This window comes from Motacilla alba, chromosome 1A, assembly GCF_015832195.1.
Source record: "Motacilla alba alba isolate MOTALB_02 chromosome 1A, Motacilla_alba_V1.0_pri, whole genome shotgun sequence".
Lineage (NCBI taxonomy): Eukaryota > Metazoa > Chordata > Aves > Passeriformes > Motacillidae > Motacilla > Motacilla alba.
In genome coordinates this window covers 43,141,845-43,163,661 of record NC_052031.1, presented here as the reverse complement: position 1 = coordinate 43,163,661, position 21,817 = coordinate 43,141,845, and the positions used below count along the sequence as shown (strand labels likewise).

General features: G+C 39.8%; 1 long non-coding RNA gene across 3 annotated transcripts in view; it reads left to right on the top strand.

Annotated features, from left to right (window-relative positions):
• The window catches only part of LOC119708777, a 137,475-nt gene that overhangs the window by 100,428 nt on the left and 15,230 nt on the right, over positions 1 to 21,817 (top strand). For all 3 annotated transcript variants that reach the window (XR_005259209.1, XR_005259210.1, XR_005259208.1), the window contains one exon: positions 2,715 to 2,912. This is a non-coding gene — a long non-coding RNA (uncharacterized LOC119708777). The remainder of the gene's footprint in view (positions 1 to 2,714; positions 2,913 to 21,817) is intronic.

The following is a 21,817-nucleotide window of genomic DNA, read 5'->3' as shown; positions in this document are numbered from 1 at the left end:
AAGAGCTCAGCTCTGCTAGAGAGCTCAAAAAAGACCCAGTATTCAGTGATCTCTCCAACTGACAGACTGGAGAGAGAGAAATGGTGAGGGTAGCAGGCAGTCTGCTGGATTGGGACCCCTGGTCTCAACTTGCTGCTGTGCTGAGCAGCATGGCCTGCAGTCTCCTCCTGCATCCTGGGTCTCACTGTGCCCCCCTCTTCCATAGGACATGTTGGTTTTACTCTGGCCTTGCACTGTCTCACTCTCTAACCTGTAGAGAACAATTCTCTTTTTTTTTTTGGGTTAGGAAGCTGCAATGGCCCAGAAAAGACAGAAGCATGGGAAGGGGGAGCCAGAGTCAAGCGGAGCAGGGAGATGTTCTCGGACTGGCACAAGCCACCCTTAACATGCCATCAGAGACAATGTGGCTAAAATTATTTGGTGCATCCTAAAGCAACAGTTCTGCTCTTCCACACTGCCCTTCTCTGTGCCCTTCTCTCTCTTCCCTCCCTGCTATCACAGCTACAACACCAAATCTGCTCCTCAGCTTCATCTCTTGTTTCACTCCATGCAAGCCAGTTCAATCTAGCAGAATGTTCTACATCTAACTTTTGTTTCATAACCATAGGGAAGTTGTTACATGGTTGATATTTCTCCTGAAGAATGATGCTTTGTTTCATGTATTTTTTTAAGATCTACTGAGTCTTTTTGTTGCTTTTTAATATTTTAAACCTTCACACTTTTAAACATATTATATAAAAGCTAAAACTCACTGTTGGATGAGATTTAGCACAAGATCTTCAGGACTGGCCCAGAAATTCTTCCTGTTGCTAAGCTCTCATCTTGGCAACCTCTTTGGGACCACAAAGGGACCTGAGTCTTTGTCTTTCCCCTAACCTTGAACTAAACCCTAATGCTAACTGCAGCCAAGACCTGAGCTTTACACAAAGACCTCCTGCCTTCGCCCTTTCTCTGTCCAAAATTTCCATAGGCTTGTCTTTTGTAGGTCCCTGCCTAAACTGGACCCTTAAGTTTTGTCTCACAACTTGCATTAGCTGTAACCCTGAAAGTGACTGAATCCTTTACTCAAGATCTCTCATCCCATCAACAAAATGAAGAGGGGAAAATTATTTGTGATGCCCAGACTTACCTGTAGCATCTTCTTGCAACTCCACATCAACTATATCACAAAACTAACAGCAGACAAACCTACCTGCAGCCAAAACAAGCAAAAAGAAAAAAAAAAATTCCCCATGTCTCCCTTTTGCAGCCATACTCAAATGTTTGGAGTTAGAGGAATAACAAAGACTATTAACCCAGTTAAGAAGTACTGAAAATGGGTTTCCAAGAGAGAATTTGTGCACCAAAGGTATACTTCCCTGAGAAGTCTGATCACTCCTTGGAGTAGAGTTATCAGTAGGGTTAACAGGGATGAAACGCCAAGGCATCCAGTTGTGGTGGGGCTGTAAAGGGCCTGCAGAGACAGGATTTGGGCAATGAAAAGAATTTTCCACTGACTCTTTGTTCCCTTGGCCAGAGCTGGAGATCCTCTAGTAATGCCCAACCCACCCCTAGGATTAGAGTTGAGGCAGCAGCAAGACAAAGCATAGGAGTCCAGCTGTGGGCAGTAGTCCAAAGACTGTTGAGGGAGACCTAAGGCTGCAAGAGGAATTCCCTCTTCATCCAGGCCACAGCTGTCCTTTGTTGTCTCATTTTCCTAGGACTTTTCCTTGTAGGATATCATGTTTATTTCCATGAAAACACTTGCTGAGAACTATGAAGAGCAGACGCGTCTTGATGTCTTGTTATGTGCAAGCTGAAAACAAAACTGCAAACAATCCTATAGAAAATACTCTCCAGATGGAAAATAAAAGTTGAAAAGAAATTTCCTGTAATGTTATGGAATACAAACTGTGTATTAAAGGGGCCTTTTGAATTTGAAATCAAGTGTGTAAGAGGTAACAGAACATGAGATTCATAACACAGGAGCTAGTGTATGGGGCTGAGTGAAAGACCTTCTTATTGATTTGTAAGAGAGGAATAGAAGGAGTATGAGGTTCCAATTGCAGTCTCAAGCAGAGCAAGTAATTTAAAAGTAAGCAGTGACTTTGTGGGAGTCACCTATAAATACACATGCTGGTGGTAATTCAGGAAAATCCCCTGAATATGAATATGAAACTGAAGAAAGCAAGACTAGTCTAAAAGCACCTATCCTAGCTCAGGGTGAACTGTAGACATAGATAACAGAACTGGTAATTTTTTACTGCTACTGTAAAAACCCCATATCTAAGAACTGAAAAGAAACTTGCCCAGAATTCAGAATTTCCCAGATTTTTAGAACTTGAAGTTTCAGATCCTCTAAAATCCAAATTTTGTTTTCTGGACCCAGTTAGGTTGGTTAGTTTTGTCTTCAGATTCATAATGACTGATGAATACACTGAAAAATAACCTTCTTCCTCTAATATATTTTTATGGGGACAATAACCCTGAAATATATCTCTTGATATCAATTAGTTCTTCCTTTACAGTGATAAAATTAGCAAACACCTCGCAGGGGCTTCATAAGCATGACAATGTTTTCCTAACGTAGCTGAGGCAGGAACCATGTGCATCACAGTGCTGTAACAGTGCTATTCACATTCTGTTAATGCACCCCGAACTGAATTGCTCTCTATTGTTGTACTGTAGCAATGAAGAGATGATGGTGTTCTTCTATCATTTCTATTTTCTATTAGGATCCCTATTGTGTGCAGCTGCTGCAAGCTGCAGCCCCCCCTTTCAGCCCTGAGTATCATTTGCCTTCTCTGCATTACATATTAAGAGGGGACAGAAATTCAAAGGGGAGATGATCACCAGCTCTCATGGCAGCCCACGTGTACAGAGATGGCAACCTGGATACAGAGCAGCAACCTAACCAGCCTCCCCAGCAACAGGTAATACACAAAGGCTTGGATCACATGATGAAGCTGATTAAGGTGTCACACAGAAAACAAACAAGGAAAGTTTTTGTGGGGTGGGGAATGGTATTTAGTAGTCTGTTATGGTGACCACAAAGGACTAGATTTTATTCAGTAGTATTTGAAAAAGGAAAATGTCTGTGTATGTGTATTGACCTGAGTGTTCTAGAGCATAAATCAGGAGCAGAGGGACAAGGGCAGAGAAAGGCTCTAGGACCTCTTTGAGAAACGGTGAAGCTGGGACAGGAACACTGGCACAGGAATACCCAAGGGTTGATTAAAAATGAATTGTTTTGCTAAACAGTTGCTAGCAGTTCTGATCTTCAAGTGGTGAACTCATTTAGCCTTATACATCTCAAATCTCTCTTGCGTCTTTCCAACAAGGCTATACAAATTTCACGTCCATTCAATTTTTTAACTGGACTATAGATGATAATTTTTTTTTTCTTGCTTAGTTCTTAGGCATTAGAGTAATGTGTTTCCTTCAGAGTGCATCATCTGATCACCACTCTCATTCACTGTGGATGCTGTGTTATATGGAAATCTCCAGCCATGGGTTGTGGCAAACCAAAGACTGCTGTTTTTCATTTCATCCAGCCTGCAGATCTGGTTTGTTGTGCTTACACGGCTGACCTGAAGCATGAAGTGCTGCTCTCCAGGTCTCATCTGTACCTAGATGAAAAGAGGCCTGTCTGTCCAGCACTTACCACTTTGCTTTCAGCAATCCCAAACAAACCTCTAGTGTAATAAATAATTTCAAATCTGTTCTTTGTCTCAGAGAAAAAAAATGAACAAAGCTCAGAACTGCTCCTTACGTAGGCTCACTAATTTTCCTATCCAGCGGGGAACTCTTTTGAGGGCCAACTGGATTAAATGCTCTTTGGTCTTTTTCTCCTGTTGGCTTAAGTGACATAGCATCTTCCTTAATATATAGCAATGGATTGATGCATAGCTAGGATTAACAGGAATGGGTTAGCCTTAATTCCAAAAGTAAACAATAGACTTGTTTATCAGCATTAAAGACTGAAAGCCATTCACTGTTCTTCATGGTATTAAGCCTTTACCACGTCAAGCACTAACGATTTTGAATAGGGCAAGCAGTTTTCACTTGCACAGCAGCACTCTGAGCTCCTCTCTCTGGGCTCTACTGCAATTAACATTGAAATAATGGCGTGTGACATGTTCGTCACAGAGGGAAGACATGCAGTAGATTTTCAGAAAGATATTTCTAGTATGGAGATGAATTATTTATGTATCTTAACTGTAGATCTGTCTAATAATTTTGTAATAAATGCTATCTCACCCTCTCCTTCTGTCCTATGCCAAAATGGCAAACCCCTTGAAATTAAATTGCTATTTTTAAATTCTAGAGCATTAGTTTATTTGTACTTTCACATGTCTTTTAATAAAGTGTGTTAAAAACCCTGAAATTGTCTTCACAGTTTGATCAAAGTGTGTATTTAACACACAATCTGTCACATTAATGGCAGATACTGAACTTTAACATCAAGAGATATACATGTACATGTATTCTACCCACAAAAATCCCTGAAATCATCTTCAGACTTGGAGCCTATTTCCCCACATTTGATACTGTGTTAAGTCACAGCATCTGCCCTTTGTGTTCCTGTAGTATACTTGCAATATATTTGGATGCTGAGTAGCTAGGAAGATGTACTCACAACTGATATGCAAGCATGAAAAGCTAAGAAAATTCGACTATTTCTGAATATGGTGATTATTTCTCCATCAGTTCTAATGTTATAACACTACATCTGAGGTCATAAAATTGTCACAAATTGCTGCAATTAAGAATTTCCATTTTCTAAACTGAAATTCCAGTCCTTATAAATCTATGCAATACACAGCTTTTCTTAACCATATCTTGTTAATCAGTCTCCACACCCAGTGATTCTGGTTACAGCTCTTATATCTCTGATAGTGCATTATTTTTCATCTTACTTGCAATACAACAACAGAAACTTTTTCAGATAGAATTTTTTTTCATGTACAGGCTACTAGATTTTTCACAGTTACTTTACTAATGCTAGCAGTAGCATACATTTCTTTTCTTGTGAAAGGAGTATTGCTATAAATTGAAATATAGATAAGTAAAAGATAAATTTAATATTGTATCTATGGGGTTAACATGATCTGGCGTATCTAGAAATGTCTCTAAGTATACACACATACATACACACAAATGATTTTATGGGACTGGAGCATCAAATTATAAATTGTGAAATCCTAAGTGTGATTTCTTTGCATTTTCAGTCGGTTTTGTGGTAGTGCAGACTAGCGCTTTATCTCCACACTTCTGTGCTTGTTCAATATCTGGCATACCCAGCTGTTCATGTGCTTTCTCGTGTTTGTGCCTTCGTTATTTTGACCTATTTAACATGAGTGGTGAGGGAAAAGTGAGTGGCAGGTTTGTACATATGCATTTGAATTACATGGCTTCCTCTGCGTGTGTGCGTGAGTGCATGTAGGGCTGTGTGTGATGGCTGAGAGCAGACATCACACTTGCAACCATGTAATTTAACATTATGAACAAATATGTACTCCCAGCTTTATTGTTTTTCAGACAAAGCATTTGGGCATGTTGTGTTTAGAATGGGCTCACCTGGCATTAATTTTCTGCAGTTAATTCTCTTCAGTTTCTGATTTAAATGTATCCCATTCGCTGTGCATTTGAAGCTGAAGGCCCCTCTTACATAATAATGTACAGCACAGCTCCACAGCATGCCCCCATGATGCCAGTATTATCTGAACTTTACATGACCACCTGTCTTAAATTTTACCAGCTTTTTCCCTGACTGAAATGTATTTAATGGCGTATTCTTTGTCTACAGTTTTTTTCACAGTAATTGAGGATGTGTTCCATAGTGCAGTTTTAAATGTAATATGCCAGACAACTGTTGTTTTCTATTAATCATCTTAGCTGAAATAATAAAAGCTCTTTAAATTTTGAATGCCAACTGTTCTTTTAAAAGCTAAATAATTCCTGTGCCTGTCTGTTCCTTTTAGTGAAGAAAAAAAAAAGGAAAGTATTATGATGATTAGAGACTTTGGGTCATCTTACAGAAATGCTTCTGTTTTGCAGAACATAGTGAGACATGTTATTTTTCAGGAATTGTAAGGAAATTAAAAGGAAACATAAGTCACCCAGGTGTGCTGTGACTCTGAAAATGAAGCATAATGCTTGATGACAGCTGATGGTAGAAGAGCTCATTTACAGTAAAGCATTTTTAAATTCCTTTTATTTTTAGCTGTGCTCATCTTGTTTATTTTGGAAAGGGGAAAAGGTGGAATTTTGGTTTTCCAAAATTTTAGGTTCTAATTTTGACTCATTATGTTAATGACAACTGGAGGATTATACACACTTTGGGGCAAAGCCACTTGAATTCAAAGAATTTAAGTCTGTGGATCTCACTATTGTTGTGGGATACTTCAGAAATATGAAAGGCCAAGAGAGAGAGCTCATTGATTCAAATAACAGATATCTTCTTGCTTTGGACGTGGAAATGGAAAGCTGCTAACTCTGAAGAAAATAACTACAATTAACTGCAAACTAATATTTTGTCTAAGATTAGTATTTCTAGAGGAAAAATGTGCAGAGCCTTTTGGAGTCTCTGAATTTGCAATGGTAGCTCTTTTATGGCCCAGCAGCTGGTTTCCTTTTTTAGAGATGTTATGGATGCTAGATTTGGCTTAATCCCAGTTAGAAGTTTTCTTCCCAATCAAAGGCTGAACAGGTATTGTGCTTCCTACCTTACTAAATGCTTGCTGAGATTATCCTCTGTCACTTGCTGCTTATTATCACTGTATGCCCAAAGACCCATCCTCTCTGATGCAGTGCTTTTAGAAGTGTTATTTCATCATTGAAAAGATGGATTCCAAATGAAAAGGTACTCTCTACAGAAATAACATTTCATCTCAGGAAGATAAAAGGAGCTGCCTGTGGCTAGGTCTGGATTGTGCTACTTTTCTTGCACTTCCCTATTGATTTTTGAGCTTCAGGCCTTCCCTTGGCTTAAAATGGGGGATAATGTGAATTCATAGAGTCTGCAACCATGGAAAGAACTGAGACAGTCTGAGATGAAGACCTATTCTTGGGGTACAAGATAATGTTGAGAGAGAATCGGGGGCTAGGGAGAAAGGAGAACGCAGGATGAAGAGCAAAACAGAAGGAAGGAATGTGAGCTTGAGCCTTAAAGGACTTGCTCAAGTTGTGGTCTTACATGGCAAGCTATGTCCTATCCCCCTGAAGCAATGCCATGAACAATCTGCCTTCTTGCCAGTTTACAGTAACAACAAAGTTTGGACTCTTAGATTCCAATAAAACTGGTTTGGCTTCTGTCCACTCTGAGAAAAAAATATCCCCCCGCAGTCAGACTTTTCAGGCACACACTGTTCATAGGATTAAAGAGGGCTTTGGCCTTGTAGCAGCTCTGGGTCAGCATGCAGAGCAAGGGAACTTCTGTGAAAGAAAGATGGACATAAAACTCACAAGCTCATTAACTGGAACAGATTTAAAAATGCTCAGCTGTTATGCACCCCTTTTCACCTCTGCCCTGAGCTGTGAATGCCCTAAACTGCCACCTCCCATATCACTGCAGTTGTATCTAGCCTGGGCTGCCCAATGGAACCAGATAGATCATCCTGCTTTGTTCTACTGTGGTCCTTTTAGTCGCTGGGGAAAAAAAAAATCTGCTACTGAGAAGTGATTTCTCTGCAATACTGTAAATAGCAAAAAGCACTTAAGACCTATTGGCAATATTTTGCTTTCCTTGAGACACAGCCTTCCTCTCTCCCACCATCTTCCAACTGATGTTCACATCTGGCACAGTTAGGGTGACTTAGTCATGTCTCTGGTGGGTTTATGAGGACTAGACTGTGTCAAAAACATGCTGTAAAGTATTTTTTAGTGAAAAAAATGTTGACAATAAAGAAGTCAATGCTTTCCACCAGCTAGGTCTCCTGAGCTGCCTGGCTTCTACTTCTCAAAGCTCCCTGATATGCCCAACTTCTGAGGCTGACACATTCCTGATCTCTGAATCGATGGCTCCCCAGCTACTTGGCTCACATCTCTGTTGATTTCACAGCAGCTAGCAGTCTGGATGATGATTGAGATTTTTTCCCAAACCATTTTTTGAAAATTCCTCTTGTCAAAAATTTGGCATTTTTTAATGACAAAAGGGTTTTCCATTATGCCATCCACATGCAAGATTCTTCTTTCAGAATGGGGCATTTCTGGCTAAGGGAAAATGAGTTTCCATTGTGGTGCACGGGGTGCTGGGGATGTGTGCTGGGTCTCTCAGGCCTCCTAGCTAGTATTGAAAGTGTGGAGCTGAAGCAAGGATGCTCAGTGTCTGAGTTTTGACAGGTCTACAGTTACAGTCAAATATGGCTTTTACAGAGAAATAAATCATAGCCCTTTATTCAACATATGTGTGCCCTATCAGTTTTCTCACTGCAGGTTAGCACAAAAGAGCCGTGACACAAGCATGAAGTAGTCCATTGTACCAGGGCCTGTGCCAGCTCCAAGAAGAATACAGTCTGGGAAAACTAGGAAGCAGCACAAAGGCTTGAGGTCTGTTAGTCTGATGCTGAGCAGCTGGTATTTCTGGATGTCTCCTTTTGCTACACAGGAATTGTTACTAAAATGGTACAAATTAGAGACATCTCAGAGATACTTCAATCGCTATCTAGTCCTAGATCCCCTGAATTAGAGAACTGCAAGGTTTTTTTCCCATTTGGTGATCTAAATCAGCATTAAAAATGTATAGCTAGGACAGACTCCATGAACTGAGAAACAAAGCCAAGTGTAAATTAAGGAATGGGATAATTTAAAGCAAGATATCCGTCTTAAAAACACACAGTTTTTCAAAAACGTTATCACTTTTGACAATCTTTATTATAAAGCAGTTCTAGCCTGGGTTGGGTCCTGACTGGATTTCATGCTATAAAATATGAGATCAAGTGAGTCCTTACACAAAGACTTTGGAATAGAAGTTTAAAATACTGCACCAGATAAAGACAGGCAGGAGGATTAATGGGGTGTCTTACTGATTTTGATCAGTAACGCACAGAGATATTATCTCACACACCTACTAAACAGCTCAGAAAAGAAAGGAAAGAGGCTTAACTTGGAAGGGTAGCAGAGGAAAGGCATATTTACTAACTGAGGAGGACAGCACTTGCGTCACAACCTTTATTCAACATTTTATTTTTTTCTTATTGTTCCATGCGTAGCCGTAAGCCTTATGCTCTGGTGATCACTCAAACCCTGTTCTGAATTCTTAAAACAGTTCCTGACATGGTTTTGGCTCATATCAATTCCTCTGGCAATTTATGAGCACAGCAGTCAAGCTAGGCCAGGAACTAGGCCCAGCAGAAAACGTGGAGAAGTCCATGCTCTTTTGGAAGCTGAGAATGGACAGATGCACTCCATGCAGTTGGTCAGTGAGTAGTCCTGGGAGCACTAAATAGCTGTAGCCTGTATTCATAACACAGCTCACTGTAACTGGCTCCAGTTACACTTGGAAATGGACCAGTGCGCTCCGTATTGGATCTCAGGGTGTCAAGCACAGGACTCCTGTTAAGGCTGACTGCCTGTGAAATGTTGATTTGAGGGATAGGCCTTGTATCCCATCAATAGTCTATGGCTGAGAAAGGGACAGAATTCAATTCTCCTGCCTCTTCAGTGTAAATTCTCACTTTCTTTCTATTTTTTTCCCTTATTATTGACTGGTGAGCAGATGCAAAAATTATCTCAGCTGGAGGAGAAGACGTAGGTGTTTTTCTGTTCTCCCTGGATAATTTAATTGATGATTCCCACAAATAAAACACGTGAAAGTGCAGGGGAGCAGAGACCTTCTCATCTTACCCTTTTCTAATTGTCACCAGTTCTTCTTTCACTTACTTCAGTGCCTTAATCAATTGACTATAGAGTCAGTCCCTACTTGCTTGTTCTCTTGCCTGTACAATTCTTACATTTTTTTTCTTGTATGTTGGCTTATTTCAACAGAGACTTCAGAAAATGAATTGCAGAGCAGCTCTCTTTTGAACTGAGGTGAGTTGCTCAGGGGTTAGACTATTTCCTGCAAGATAAGAATTGTGAATTCAAAGTGCCTTTGAAGTGCTACAACTATTTTATAGGTGTTGCTTTTTCCAAAAGCACAGGCATTCCCATAATTGCCAGATACCAGTTGTGAGAAGAGTTTTTCTGCTGGGCCATAAAATATACACCAGGGTAGCAAAGCTGAGTTTGTGTGTGATACAGGCTTTAGGCTTTTGAGGTACATGGTATTTTGTGTCATAGAATCACAGAAAAATTTAGGCCAGAAGGTAATCCCCTAGTCCATCTCCCCACTCAGGGCAGGGCCAACTTCCTAAGTTAGGTCAGCTTGCTCAGGGCCTTGTACAGGTGAGTACTTTGGATCTCAAAGAAAAGAGAACCTACTATTCTCAGGACCCCTCATCCAGTGCCTTATTGAAATGTCCCTTTCTGAAGTGTGTGATCATTCACTGCATTTTGTCCTTATACTGTACACCTCTGAGAATTGCCCTCTATGATCCCTTTTAGGCAGTGTAGAACAGTTCTCTTTATGCCTTTTTTCTCCAGCTAAATAATTCCAGCTCCTTTAGCGTCTCTCCTCTATGCTTTAGAGTCATTGAGCCATTATTCTCCCTTTGGTCCTCCAGAGAACTCTCTCTGGTTTGCCTTGTATGAAAGGGTCCCAAACCATACAGAATATTCTAGATATGAGCTCATGAGTGATAAGTAAAAGGAAATAAACATGGTTATTCCATCTCAGGTGGACTTTGTGCTTGCCTTTACTCAGCATCATGACCTTCTGCCCAGTTCATCTCTCCAGACTTTGGTTCCTTTTGAATGATGACCCTGCCTTCCAGCATGTCAGCATCTTCCTCTAGTTTGGTGTGATGGAAGCTAAGGATGCCTTTCTTCACACCACTAAGGTGGCTGTTAGATATACTGCCCCAGAACTGAATCACAGCACACACTCATCATTGGCCCCCAGCTGTACTTTGCACCATTGAGTATAACCCTCCAAGCACAACACTCTGGCAGTTCTTCCCACTAACCTTGTCTCCATCCATCTCCTCACATCTCTTCAGCTCTGAGGACACTGTGAAAGAATATGTCCAAAGCCTTATGGAAATCAAGGTAAATTTACTGTTCTCCCCTTATCAAGTCTTTCATCACAGGTGGCAATCAGGCTGAACAAACACTGTTTTCCTTTGGTAATTCTGTGCAGATTGTTTCCAATCATTTATTACCCTTCATGCACCAGGGAAAGGCTTCTACAAGCTGTTACTTATCATGCATCCACCTTCTGCAAAAAAACCCCAAAAACCAAATTTCCTTGGAAACAACAGCAACTTGTTTCCAGCATCAGAGGCAGTGATTTTATTGCATTAAAATGTTAATGTAATTACATTTCCACACGTGCAATGAGGAGAATAACAATGTTGGGTATTTATTTTCAATCTTGACGGTTTTGTGTAATGTACAGTATTAAAAGGGTTAACAAGCAGGCTTTGTGCTGTTTCTCATTAGGGCGAATTCAGCATTCAGCTTTTAGGCTTAAAGGCTATCTCATATCATACATATACTGCCACATATGTAATTTGTTGGGTAGGACTGGTTACATTGTGGAGATGGCATAAAAATTCCTAGCAATCTTTCCTGCCCATAATAGCTTTCCAGAAGACAGAACATAATGCTGCCCATGCACGTTAAATCTTTGGATGAGCTAATATAAAATACTTCTGCTGTTCTAATTTCCTCTTGTATGTATTTTTTCCTGGCTCAGACTCAGTGACCTAATTCTTTTCATCATTCTGTTCAAGGTTTTTGATTTTTTCCAAGCTACTCACATTGGACTCTTCTCCACTGTGGAAACTGTGCCTTTATTTCTGTTTTGTATTAGTGTATTATTTCTATTTTTTATTGCATAGTTGCACTGACTGCCCTGTTGCTCCTCTGTCTCCAGACCTGAGGGTGGATACTAATAATTGTATCATGGCACCTCCCAAAAATGGTGACCAGGACATCCTAATGGATATAGTTCTTGTCCAGAACTATAATAATTCCCAATTCTAGGGAATTATTGCAACCCCACTGGAAGATCTTGTATTGTTTACATTGAAAAGATCCCATTAAAAAAGTAGCACCCAAAAGAAAGTTGTTTGCTTTCCTAGTCTCTTGACTGGAAGGATGAACCAATCAGTGTTTCTCTATCTTGCTTTTGAAAACTACATGAAGATTTGTTCAAAACCCTTTATCACAAGTTATGTATGGTGCTATATTTAACTAAACAAAATGCACAAACTAAAGGCTCCTTCGTTTTCACAGTTGTGAAATCCTCAAGCTAGTATATGCACGTCTCCCAGCCAGACTGAGGCATGCTTAGACTGGTTCAAAGGCATGTTGAGAGCAGACCCAGCAGTTTCCCTGTCTTTCATTCTGACTCCAATGCACTTTTTTCATTCCAGCGCATAGAGGAGGTTGACAAAAGGACACCCTTGCTTTTTTTTTGTTTCACCCAGTAGCACTTCCAGACATCTATTTATTTTTTTGTGTTGTGTTTCTCAGTAGTTACTATGTTGTGGCTCCTTAGGGCTACCTTAATAAATATCTGCTTTCAGAGTCAGACTTTTTATTGTAAGCAGATTTTGTGCATTTGCAAAATAAACTCCATGGCACCACTCATAGGCTTAGTGCATTAAACCTGACACAGATTGTTTTAAACAATCTTCCTGTCTTGACATGAATTGGTATGAACACTGTAATCACTGTTTATCTGGTGAGAGAGAGGATCATTCCAGTCAAGAAATAAAAATACCCAAAATTATGAACATGGGTTTGGAGCTTTAGCCTAGGAATTAAGTGCATCTTTTCCATTGAAGTGACATAGAAATGAATTTCTGTAACTTTAGTTGCAAGTTATACATATGAGAAACTGTTTGCTTGATCTATGTCTTCGTGCAGCCAATACAATTTCTTCAGCTGAAGAGGGCTGTATACTTGGACCCTGTGAGAGGCTGACTTCTCCAGTGAAAGGCCAGATTTTCCACATTCCTGCAGACATAAAAGAGCAAATAAGCTGCCTGTCACAAGTGCTTTACTACCTTTAATTCTCAAGCCTTCCTGTCAATCTAACTGATATTGCAGGGCTCTGCTTCTTCAGTCTTCCTCACACTCCTTGTCAGCACAATCTTAGAGTTTCCTTATGTGCTGGTGTGTATTTGTACACATTTTAATTTAAGGGGAGCAGAGACCCCCTGGTTTGTCACCAAGACAGCACTGAGGAACTGCTGCACCACTTTAACTTTGTGAACTTTTTAAAAAGAGGATGGCAGAGAAGTTCGTGTCTCCTAGGTATTTTCTTCAGAGCACCGTACTATTCCTTTTACTGCTGGTGTTACAAAATACTGTAGAAAAGGTATTTTTCATTAAAGGTAAAATACAGGAACACATGCAACTTTCTGGTTTTGCTTTGCTTCTGAATGATGAAACCAGAGTATGTATTAAAAGGCTTCTCATTAGTTGCAGAACAAAAGCAACTAAGTTGCTGGCTTCTAAAAAAGGGAAAAAGAAAGTCTTGAGATAAAAGAGAGTTATATTTACCTCACTCGTAAAACCTTTTTTGTTGTTGTTGTTGTTGTTGAGTGGTTGGGGTTATTTTTCTTTCAGCTGAACTCTTGGAAAAGCACAATTTCATTTCAAGACATTTTTGTTCATATCACAAAGGGTTTTTTTAGCCATAAGACCAGACAGGGCTTGAATTATTGTGCAATAAGTTATGCTTAGGTGCATTCTCAGGCATGAGCCTGCAGGCTGACTGCTATCAAGTCCCAAAGTGTTCCACATAAATTATGTTGTAGTTAAAAAAAACCAAAACAAAACAGAAAAAAAACCACTAAAAAACCAAAACAAACCCCATACTCAGAAAAAGAAAATACTCTGCAAGGGTCTGTGCTTTGCACAGGCACTCACCTCAGAGCCCAGACAGCCTCTATCCTTGGCTGTTGGAGTCACAGGGAAGAGGTTCAGCATCTATTCCTGTCTTCTGTTTTGGGGAAGGCTGCCCCTGTCCCTGCCCCAGGGTTGGGTAGGCATGCTGCTGCTCTGCCAAGCCTTTGCCTGGCCCAGGACACTTCTCCAGGATCTGTGGCACTCAAGATGCAGGGAGAATGAGGCCTCAAAAAAGTTGAATCACGAACTGGAACTTTGCTGATGGGTGAATGCTGGGATACCTGAGATTACTACAGCTGGGGTTCAAAAAACACATAGTGAAAAACAGGAGAGCTGGTAGCCAATACACTTGGCTGAGGGGATCCACTTACTGAATAATTTTCCACAATAGTTACCTGTATTTTTAACTAAAGTTTGGTTAGGCTTGTATCTCACTGTTAGACTAAGTCCCCTATCTAGTGAAGGACATATAAACCTTCTTCAGAGAAAAAACTTTGCATGACAAGATTGTCACTCACAACATTGATTACTTTGTTTACCCACTCTGAAGAAAATGGCCTGAAAACCACCTACAGCAAACAACTCAACCAAACAAAAACACAGAAAATATAAAAGCAACAATGAAAAAAGTAAATGCTCCTCAGGAAACAAAGTTAAATCATCTCTTGAACAGTATTTTAATGGAAAAAGAAAAGGACAGGCTGTTTCCAAGGTCAAGAAAAGTTTTAACATCTCTTCTGATTAATTTTTTATTTTTGAAGGGACTAAGATATTGTTACCCAGGGAATTGTAAGCAATATATGAATAAAAAGACAGCTCTTGGATGTAAAGCAGAAAGAGAGAAGACAGAAAATGTTGAGTGTTGAAGGCTGTGATAATTTTTGGAACTTCAGATGATACTTGCCATCAACTTGAGAAGTGAGCAAGCAACCAGAACATTTTTTTCTGTGCATAAAATGTGCCCAAAAAGGTTCCCTTAATGGCCATGGCAATCCAGCAGTAAAACCAGCCACACAGTAGCACTGAAACAAATGGAAAATTAGGCATATAATTATCTTGAATAAATATTTTTGGATTGGACTTCTTGGGCTTTGGCTGTTTATTTTTTTTTTGTGGAAAAGGATAAGGGGAGGACAACACATCAGCAAGGATTAGCTTGTACCCCATAATTTAAGTTAAAGATTCTATTTTTGGAGCAGGGCTAACACGCTTGAGCTAAAACCTCCAAAATCTCAGCTGAGTGCCCTATGCAGAGTATTTTGGCTGTTGAGCTATTGAAACTCTTGAACCCTCAACAATTTTAACTCTAAAAATTTTTCCTGCTGAAAATTAAATCCAAGCTAACAAGTTCCCATAAAGAGATCGGTTTTGAAGAACAAGATTTCTAGTAAAGTTCAAGTTTTAAGAGTAATTCTTAGAGAACCTTCACCCTAGCTCAGCCGGAAAGCAGACACAAAATAAACAGTGTTGGCATTTTTTGGAAGAGCCAATGACTCTCATGCTAGCAAAGACTGAGCAACTGAGGGAGAGCAGAAGAGAGCTCTCCCTTCCCTCGCTTGGTCCTGCCCTCATTGTAACTGTGGCTGGTTCTCAAGCAGCATCACAGTCTGCTCACACAGCTTACTGTGCTTCCTCAAACCTCATGAGGTGCTGAGTCCAACGTGTACTGGAGGACTACACTTAAGACCAAACGCAGCCTTCACTGCAGGGTTGCATCCATGGAGTGTACGTTCTGCTGACTCTGCATAGGCAATGATGAAAAACCTGGGGTTTCTTTTTTTTCCCCCTATTTCAGATTGATGTTTTTCAGTCAGGCTTTCTTTATAGCTGTCTGTGAATTTCTGAAAATCCTCTCCCTGAAATTCTTATTTCTCCATTTCCTATCTTTATGCTCCTTTCCTCCTATGTATGAATGTAATCCAATTTGTTTGCTGAGCTGCTTGAACAGAGCACTGTCTGCTGGTAACCTCAATGGTACTTCACTATATCTTCAGTGTCGTGGCTAAGAATTTGGTCACCACAGAGCACAATTCAGACCTAATGCCAGTCACTAGTGACCATAAACCCCTTGATCTATTTGTCATTGCTGTGAATTGCAGTTTACAACCCACTGTTTCTTTTGTGAGGAAATACAGCAACAGTGAATAAAGGAGAAGCAGATGGTCCTCTCTGGTGTTCCTCATTGTTTCCTGTTACCTTCCTAGAAACCCAAATGCATGTTTTTATCTGTGCAATTTCAGTCATGATTTTGGTTCCTAGGGAGTAGCTCTCAACATGGGAAATGGGGAACATTGTATTCCACTTCTGGCTCCACAGTGGATTCTGGATCAAACACAAGGAATTCCTAAAAACACCCCTTCCCACTTCTGGGAAGTGCTTTGAGATCTCCAGTTGAAAACTGCCACCAAAGAACTAGGTGTTACTAATTAATACTTTTTACAGGTGGATATTTTCAAAGTGTTACTTCAATTTTGCCTGCCCTCCCCCCAAAAATACACACAGAGGGGGCAGAAAAGGGAGTGAGAACAAAAGAGAAAGCAACCTGCTGTAGCACAAAGGTTGATCTGGAAGTGAACAAAAGCTGCTGCCCCTCAGTGAGCATTCTTGGTTTAGTCATGCCAAATCCATTCCAAATGCACACCCGTTGCCTAGAGATGTTGTTAGGTGCTGTGGACACAGTATCTCTGCCAATCCTGAAGACTTTATTATTTATATAATTGTACCATTTGTTGCAATAGGCTAGAGAAGAATAATTAAAAGGAAACATTTTCCAGTGACCTATTTATAACAACTTTAAGCTGCAGAAGATGTGGGGCCCAATGGTTCCTCCTTTAAATATGCATTGTTTCAGAGTGGAGTGTAATCTCTATTTCCTTGATTGATAGGGCCATAATGACTGGGAAAGAGGGGAATGGATGAGCCAATCAGAAATAAAGACCCAAGAAAAGGTCAAAATGGTGGAGCACTTCACTATGTTTCTTGAAAGATGTTGGGTATTAAATGTCATATGCAATCTTTGTCATGAAAATGAAGCAACAAGCCACTAATGTGACCCTTTCATTTGAATGATAGTCTTGTCACTTTTTCTAATGCTCTTTTGCCAGAATTTAAATTGAGAGACAACACTGTCTGTCTTGTAAGACATTTAAATAATACAATATATTCAGGAAACAGAGGGAAAAATGAGAAAAGGGGGGAAACAAAAAAATTCCCTGTTAGATACTTGCTTTTCAAACTTCACCTCTTAAAACATATTTCATACAAGTATAAAATGGATATTGAGAGTTCAATACACACTGGATGCAGTATTGTTTTATTAAGATGGTTTTTACTTTGGCTTTTGACTGCCCTCAGTCCACCTAGAGGTAGCACCAGCTTTATGGTGTTTGTCTCAGCGTGAGCAGACAGTTTAATTAGTAAGACAAAAGAAACACCTACTGAAAGGAAATAAATTTGACCTTTTTTTCTAGAAACATTGCTTCCCAGTTGAGATATAGAGCCTTTTATAATGATTAACACTACATTTTAATGTGTATTTCTATATCATTATAGTACTGCTTCAGTCTTTCAATCAATAAATCTTAAACTTTCTGTAGAAGATTCAGCTTGGTCATCAGTTCTATGCCCAGTACCTCTCTCTTCTGGCAGCCCTTTATACTGTCATGTCCCCCTCGATCTTCATCAGCTGTGTCCCCTGCTTTTAAAATTTCCCAGCATAAAAAGTTTTCTGGTCATTGAAGGGCATGTCTGGAGAAGGATATTAGGAGATTGCTACTCTGCTGTCATTCTTTCCTTACAAACATTCTGCTATCTTTTCAGTGGCTGCACTTACTGGCAGAGCTGCTAAGGAAAATAATTTGAAAATCTTATTCTGGAAAGATTTGGCAGACTTGCCAAAGCTCCAACAAAACTTGCTTTATTTATGCATATAGGGAAACCAGGAAGCACAGGATGGATGCAAGTGGAAGCTCATGACTTGTAATAAATTACTCAGCTTGGGTTATCTACTGGAGCATCATGTTTCTACCTCATCCGTCCCACAAACAAATCACTGATACTTGGGATGGAATTGTTAAACAAATAAAATACCTTTGCAAGTTTAACCCATGATGTTCTTGCTATTTCTGCATCCTTGCAGTGTGGTTAGTGTTGGGCATGGTTTAACTTATGTAGAAATGGAAAAAAACTCTTTTGGTTGAGCAGAATTACAGAAAAGGAATTTAACTCTGACTGCACTGGCAGAATACCCACTGCAGCACTGGCTTGGTGCTGTCAGAGACAAGGCCACAGTGATCATGCCCAGCCTGCAGAGCAGGAAGTCACAGATACTCCCTACAGTCCTGTCCCTAACACTGTGGACTGGGAATTGGTTGTACACTTTGAAATTCCCTTTCTTGCCTCATGATTGCCCCCCTTTTTTTTTTCCTGAAAGTGCAAGTATGGAAGGGTGGGATTTCACACCTTGGCATTTATCTCAGCGTGGAGTAAGGGAGTTGCCAGAATGCCTACCAGAGCTGAGAGCTGTGACCTGGGAAGCTCTCCTAGCCCCTTCTTAAGGACGTATTGCAGACATATCTCTACTTAGCAAATTCTTAATTGTATTTGTGGAAAATACTCTAGGCTGGGATCATGGATTGTTCATTCCCCCCTTTTTTTTTTCAGACCCTTGGTTTTTCCAGTACTTGTCAAAATAGAGGTCAAACTTGACCCCTTATATGCAAAGTATAAAAGTCAGACTCAAACAAGAGCAAAAAGACAAAGTAAGCTCTGTCAAGATCAAGCTCTATATGCCACTATGTAGGAAAGATAATGAGAAATTAATGGCCTAAATTGTGAATAATGAAAAGCTAGCTTGTTCTGCATAAATACCACAAATTTATAGATTTTTAGCAGAAGACTGGAAGTGACTGAATGGAAAACTTCATGTAATGTGCTCCACCTCCAACCCAGTTTCACTCCACTGAGTTTTACTTTTTTCACCCCTTTCCTGTGAGAAGAACACATGAATCTTTACCTCCTTCCCTGGCCTTGTCAAAGGTCTTAGATAATACATGACTTTACCATCCCTACCTACAAGACCACCTACACTGCCTCTCACTTTCCTTCCTTCTTTTTCCTTGTCTCATGTTTAATGGAAAGATTGATTAGCAGTCTAGGAATGCATCTTTTGCATTGTCTAGATAAAGCATTCTCTCAAACAGCTCAGCATTGCTACATATTTGCTGGATGCACAGATGTCAGACTAGACAATGTGCTGGACTTGTGTTTCCACACCAATGAGCTTGGACCTACAGCTCAACAGGAAAGAAATAAATCACATTTTGTCTCTTTACAGGTATTTTCTTACCTTGACTGTTTTATGCACATTTTAAACTGTTGCAGTAGCAACATCTCAGTTATTCTGCCCCTCCAACAAGGACAACGATTAACATCTTTCATATAATCTGAAAGACTGCCAAACAGGGCTTTTCCATATAAAAATTCTCTGAAAGTAATGAGAAAGAGATTAAGAGGTGCTATCAAAATGAAATTTGTGACATTTAAAATTTAATTTTTAATTTTTTTCTTCTCTACTTTAAAAGAAATTTTATTGTTTTGTTCAGTGACTATTGCTGTGAAGATGACCAGGCTGAGATCTCTGTTCACACATCTAGAGCTTATTTTAAGTTTAGTTTTGTATTGTACAACACTGACAGCTTTTTTGGCCTACTGGAGCACATTTATTGTTTTTATTCTTTCAAGCTTATGTTGCCAGAGTAAGCTCAAAAACAGTCTTATCAGACAGGATTTTTCCCTCATACAGCACAGAGGAAACCAATTCTGCTTTCTGAACACCTTCTCCATTCCTTCATCTCCACCAGCAGCCATGGAGACCTGCCAAGTGCAGACTGAAAGGGAATCTTTCACCCAGCAGCTCATCTTCTCATCAGAGAAGACCACAACCATCAGCCAGTTGAGTGTAAACTGTCACAGAACAATAGCCACAGCCTCCATTTTCAGGATGCAAAACAACAATGAAAGGAAATTCACCAAAATCACCCAATTCTGCTCAGACTGATGCCATCCATTTGCTTCCCTTTCAGGCAACTGCAGAGGGAGGGTGCTGAATTCTAAGTGGCAGTTGTTTCATTGGAGTGCAGAAGTCTCAAATTCCACCCATGACTTTCTTATTGCTAAGCATTCTTTACGACAGCAAAAGTATTTGTTTAATGGGAACCAGATTTGGGTCATAAACCTTAAGCCTATCAAGCTTTATGTCAGTTAATGTTTACCTTATTGTATTTCGTTTTTAACTCTCTCTCTCTAGTAAAAAAGACATTGCTGTAAAGGGAAGGCAGGGAAGCAAATAAAGCAAAGGAAATCAGGAAATACTATGAACTGCATGTGACTTGCAGCTGCAGGGTTCCTCACAATAAAGAACCCTGCCTCAACAGAGTGGCTTATGTGCTTTAACAAATATCAGCTGTTTGTTTGGGGTGTAATGAACAAACTAGAGCCAGAGTGACAACTGCTTCAAGTAATTATGAAGACAGCTTGCAAACTATGGCCCCACTTGTTTCAGATTTTAAATGACGACAGTCGGGCTGCTGTTGCTGCCAGCTTTATTTCTGAGCACTTTTATTTCCATATTTCAAAGGTCAGTGTGTGGTGGTGATAGCAGCCAAAGAAAGCCTGTGTGAATGGGGTGTGTGTGCCTCTGTCTGTGAGAAAGAAAAAAAAGAAAGAAAAGCATTTTTCAGCATTACCAGTAACTGCTATATTACTAGTAAGCTCTTAATGAAACGTTTATAATATGTTAAAGCCCAGGAGCCCAGAAGAATTTGGAGTTTCTTTGCTGCAGGCATCATATGTGTAGTGAGGGGCACTCTGCCCTGAGTAGTTTACAGTGCTAATGGTAGAGATGGCAGAACAGGAATGCTAGGGAAACTCAGTATTGTTCTACCACAGAGAGCCACAGAAACATAAATCACTTATCTGGGCACATCCACGATTTTACATACAGGTAGAACCTGAATTAATTTGAAAGCCCCTGAATCTCAGGCCATTACTTGGACTTCAACTTTTGCTTCCTCTGATATCTATCATATCTGTATTATAATGCTGTTAATTTATAGTGACACTAAGGCTCTTTTGGTATAGAATAATAAATATATATAATAATATAGAAATAATATATAATATCTAGTATATATAATACATACATAAATATATATACACTATATAATATATATATATATATAATATATATTATACTAGTATGGTATAATATTATAAAAGAACAAGCCCTTGTGCTGCAGAGATTATCACCTCTGTTGACCAAGGACTTGTAGAACTTCTACAGGACTTTATGAGAAATTTTACTGATGTATTAGTCTGATTCTTCTGCAAAGTAATCTAATTTTTATTTTGCATTCTTTCTTTTTAAAAAGAAACCTATGGAATATCTAATGAGATAAATATGAAACAGTGCAGAAATGGAGGTGAAGGAATAGTGACACAGTTGAAAGGAATGGGTTCTATGATGAGATCCAGACAGAAGAAGCAGATTTGGTCACAGAACTGGGGTCTCATTTCAAGCACAGCTTGGTCAGCACAGGGTTGGTGGAAGAACAGTCTGAAGGGCGTATGAGAGGAATGAGCAAGTTAGGGGTCTCAGCATGGGAATGACAGTAAGTAACATAAATTCTGTTGTGGCTTGAAAGCAATAATTTTGTATGTGATGCCACAGGGATTAAGCCATTGTGCTCATTTCCAAGGAAAAGATTGTGGATTATGTGAGTCACCTGGGTAGACTGGAAAAAGAAGCCAGGCAGGGTCAAGGCAGCATCTTGGCTGTGCTAACAAGGAAGGCAGGTCAGGAAGTATGAAATTACTA